This window comes from Quercus suber, unplaced genomic scaffold (assembly GCF_002906115.3).
Source record: "Quercus suber isolate HL8 unplaced genomic scaffold, Cork oak 2.0 scaffold_5, whole genome shotgun sequence".
Lineage (NCBI taxonomy): Eukaryota > Viridiplantae > Streptophyta > Magnoliopsida > Fagales > Fagaceae > Quercus > Quercus suber.
This window is the reverse complement of record NW_027069471.1, coordinates 504,971-510,114: the sequence shown is the minus strand read 5'-3', so window position 1 is coordinate 510,114 and position 5,144 is coordinate 504,971. Positions and strand designations below refer to the sequence as shown.

At 38.1% G+C, this 5,144-nt stretch overlaps 1 pseudogene; it reads right to left on the bottom strand.

Annotated features, from left to right (window-relative positions):
• Positions 1-3,223, bottom strand: LOC112034989 (L-type lectin-domain containing receptor kinase IX.1-like; annotated as a pseudogene).
• Between the last annotated feature and the right edge of the window lie 1,921 nt (positions 3,224-5,144).

Below are 5,144 nucleotides of genomic sequence, written 5' to 3'. Positions count from 1 at the left end.
ACATTTATTCCACACTCATTCAATATATAACACTCTTACTTTTAATTAAAGTTCAACTAAAACTAGTTTAACTTCTAACAACAAAAACAATCTAGGTGGATAAGCAACTAAGTGTGCTTTAGACCATGAGGAATTGGTGTTATCATTCCATAGAAACAATAGAACCATTGGAGTTTGAAAGCAAAGATGTAGCTTCATTTCTTGTTGGAGTATGATCTGATGACACAAGAGTATCTAATTGGAGAATAGGCAGTGGAGCTTCAAAATTGAGCACCTGAATTACTTCCCTTATTAAAGGCCTACAATCATGCTCAGAGCAAGTACACCAAAGCCCTACAATCAACAAACACTTCATTTGTTGCTCATCAAAACATCCTCCCAACCTTTGGTCAACTGCGTTAAGAGCCTCTCCTCTTCCTTAGAGCACCTTAACCCAATCCAACATGACTACTTGATCTTCTGGTGCATCATGGTTGATTGGTTTTCTTCCACATGCTACGTCCAATGCAACAATTCCAAAACTATAGATATCTGATTCCTTACTAGCCCTACAGGTTATGACACATCTTGGGTCAATATAGCCCTTGGTACCTGCCAAATTAGTAATTCGTGATTCCTTAGCATGGTCCACAAGCCTTGCTAATCCAAAATCTCCAAGTTTGGCATTGAAATTTGAATCAAGCATGATATTGCTTGATTTTATATCCCTATGCAACACACAACTTTCCCATCCTTCATGCAAGTAAAGTAAGGCTGAGGCCAAGTGTTGTACAATTTTGTACCTCACATCCCATATCAATAAGGTATCTTCTTTAAAAAGATGTAAATCCAAGCTTTCATTGGACATGAAATCATAAACGAGTAATAGTTGTCCTCTACTTCTTTCGTGGCACCATCCAATGAGTTGCACCAAATTCCTATGTCTCAATTTACTAATGATTTTTACTTCTAATTCGTACTCCCTTATCCCTTGGCTAGACCCTTCTAATACCCTTTTTACTGCAACAATGGAGTCCAAGTCTTTTAAATATCCTCTATAGACCTCACCAAATCCACCCTGGCCTAACTTTTTTTTTTTTGTTGTTGAAATTATTTGTTGCACAAGCCAATTCATCATATGAAAACCTCGTAGGTCCTATTTCTCTTTTAAATTCTTCATCAAGGGCATGATCATCTTCTTTATCCCTCCTATTCCTCTTCCACAACACAAATAGAAACAACCCAACAACAACCAAAGCAAATCCACCCACACTGAACCCCACAACTAACCAAACTAATGTGTTGCTTTTCTTGTGATTGGTTGTGCTATTTTCAATTTCAAAAATTGAGCTCAAATCCCAAGAGTAAATAGTATGTATTGTAGATTCAAATTCTGTTCCGGCTGAGAATCCAAAAATAACCCTTTTAGGTAGTTCTTTACTCAAATCAACTGGAACAGAACAGTGCTGCATCACAGTGCCATTTTCTCCAAAACCAGTGAAGACAACACTAAAATTAAGTGAACTAGAGTTGTAACTAATCCACATTTCATTTATTTTTGATAGGCCACAAACTGAATGACCCATTGTGATTAAACCAATTAATTAATTAGCCAAGTTATTAATTAATCAATTTAACATGCAAATACGTGGAAGCATAAACAAATCACCAATAAACTAAATATGCAGCGGAAATTAAATGACACGGTGATTTGTTTACGAATGGGGAAAACCCTTACGGCAAAAATCCCACTAGGTGATTTTCAGGTCACCACTTCCAAAACTCCACTATTATCAAATTAAACGGTTACAAGTAAAGGAATCCCAAGTACCTTACCAACCTACAGTTTAACTCTTACCCCAATACCCAATTGGACTTGATCTGTAGTGACAGCTCCCACCTTTGATGCATGGCTCCCAAGTATGTGACTAACCAATGCGCGGATCCCAGTACACGACTTTAAACACCAACTTAGAAGAAGAGGTTGGCTGCAAAGTTCTTTAGTTCATCCTACTCGATGAAGATCAGGAAGATGTTTGGTCACAAAACCCTTTGGTGAAAAATATACAGCAACTTCTTCAGAGAAGATGAACTAGGTCAAGAACATCATCTTTAATCACAATTTGCTTGAACAGAGATTGCTCAATGCTTTTGCAACTTGTGTACAATTTAACGGCTCTTAAAACAATCCTTTAAAATGTTTAGGGTTAGAAGAAAAGAAGGCCCAAAAGCATATTCACGAATCCCAAGGAAATTAAATCAGAAAATCTGATTTTGTAATTCTTGACAGATAGCAGGTGTTGAGGAGCTATCGAGCAGGTGTCGAGATTTAATGAATTTGCACTTCAACTTGTTTTTTCTTGGACAGACTTGATAACTTCAACACTTAATCTTGAAACCTTGTTTCTTGAAGTATTAAAACACCTAGAACTACCCAATTACAAGTAGAATGCATTTTGTCAAAGAATTAGTCAATTTACATAAATGAGTGACATATGTTCTTAACAAGTGAAAACACATATGTCCTAACAATTTTCCCTTCTCTAATAGAAATATTACTCAACCATGGTACAGGATCAATAGATTCCATAGTGTTGATATCAATACCTACATGTTCCTGGACCCCAGGCGGATCCCATTCGGGATTGCTATAGATATCAAATTCCACTGCAACAAAATGATTATCGGTTGTATTTAAATCCTGGTTCATGCTAGCAAGGCCCAAGGAGCTACCTCTTGTAGTCGTAGGAACCGTTGAATTCTCAGGGGCAAGGAAGAAAGCCAGACCGTCTGCATATTTAGTTTGATTCTGTGAATTAATGGAAAAGGAAAAATGGGTTGTGAAATTTGTGACGTTATTGGAGGCCTTGTCCCACAGGTGCATGGGTTTGTAATACGTGACTCGACCCTTCGACTTCCCCGTGTACTTAGCGCCCGTGAGTTGGATGGCATGGTTTTCTACAGCAGCTGATCTCTCACATTTAATGCCAGAGTTGAAACAACTACTAAAATTAGAGAAGTTGAAGGATATAGCACTTGTACATGGGGTTAGTAGGGAGAAGAAAGTGGTGATCGTAAAGATGTAAAAGAAGACGAGAAGCTGTGGAAATAGGAAGTGTTTGATCGTGAGGTTGTAAACAACCATGATTGGAAAACTCTGATCTTGAAGTTGTTAACAATTACTATTACAACTTTGAGATGATATATTTCTTCGCAGAATGACTTTAAAGTGGGTTGTAATAGATATATAATTATATATTGCAAATTGTAACCATTGGAATTTTCCAAGGGCAGACTTGCTCAATATTGGTTTGTCAAGGGAAAGCAGTGCGGTTAAAGAAAGTAAGTCAGTCAAGAGTAGGAACACCCACTCCATAAAAAATATTGTTTATTGAGATATAAACTAAAAAAAAAGTTCCAGCTTATATATAGCAATAAAGAGTTGGCCATGATATTGAGACATGGGAGCCCAAAGGAAGCTTAATCTTGACATTAACCACTTCTGTGGTGTATGCAATGATCTCTCTTCCACGCTCTTTTCGTAAGATTGAGGTATCACAAACTTGCAGGAAAGAAAATAATTTTTCCTATTTATTAGCAAAACATACTCAAGATATTGAATAGTATTTCTTTGATAATCAGATATTGAGTAGTATGTTAACTGAATTGAAGAGATCTTTTATTTTTAAGAAATTGATTTCTCAAATGATGTAATTTACTAATTTCTTCTCATTCTTTTCAATGAAATTACAATTTTTGATAAAAAAAAACATATTCCAATGCTAGGGATAGAGCTAGGACTTGTAGTTAGGAGAGGCAATTTTGCTACGGGTTATGCGAGGTGACTTAGCCACTAGGCTAGCTTTTTTGTTTTGATTTTTTTTAGCTTCACTATTGGCAATTTTTGTTGTTATGCTAATTTTTTAGACTTGTATATTTGTTATAAATTTTAAATTTATAGATTATTTTTATCGTCTTTTGAAAAAGAAAAAAAAAATGCTAGAGTTATAAATTTTTTTACAAAAAACTGATGTGGTAAGTGGTTAATTTGGTAAGTAAAAAAAAAAAGTATAAGTGCTAGGTCGAAATGCTAATTAATAAGAATTTGCTACCTCAATAGATTCTCAAAATATTGTAAAAAAATTTGTGATTATAATTGATATATAACAGAAAATGACATCTATGGTTCGTCCATAAGATTCGTCCAGAGAGTTGCGGTTAGCCAAACATCAGATCATCTTCAACTCGTCCAAGTGTCTCGTCTGCGAGATGTTGGGACAATTGGTCAACTCCAGGAAATCAAATCCAGAAAGTCGTCCATGCACTGCATGGACGACCCCACTACGACACGGCAAAGGGTCGTCCATGCGCAGAGCACATGGACGACCACGCTAACACTTGGCGAATTTCACAGCGTTTCATCAACCCGTGTTCATCGCCGCCAATCCCTCCAATGCATGTAACTTCCAACAGCGGTTATGATTTTTTGTAGCCGTTGAGGAGGTTATGTCCGAGTTCCAAGATTCTGGGGGAAGTTATTGAATTAATAATTGCCCTAGAGCACCCTATATAAGACCCGGTCTTCACCATGCAGAGGTATGAATTTCCTGAGATTTTACATTGAGTAAAGTTGAAACTCCAGAAAAAGAGAAAAAACTAACTTTACCATCGGAGGGTGTTTGGCCGGATCACCCCGGTCACCCTTTGACTGCTGTCTCTCTCTGCAGGCCTCCGCTAGTGCTATTGTCCACCGAAGCCGAAGTGTTCGATTAACTGATTCCATACATCATCAGTTGGCACCGTCTGTGGGAAGCGCATTTAACACTTTCGTGAAACGATTTGCGATTTGCTTTTCCTGGGACAAAAGTCGAATGGTTCGGACCAGATCGAGGGCTACTAGCCCAGGCCATCAAGGGAGTAGGGATGCTTCTAGCCATCCCCATCGAAATCACCAATCAGCGCCTGCCACGCAAACGCCTTCCATCCAACACATACAGTCCATGGCGGCCGCGATGGCGGAATTAACCCGCCAAAACCAAGAATTGACTAGGGAGATAGAAAGGCATCGACGAGAAGGACAAGCTGAGAGACAATCTCAGAGTCGAGGAGAAAATCCTGAGCCCGAGATTCAATCAAGAGGCACCACTTCGCGAAGGGTGCCACAT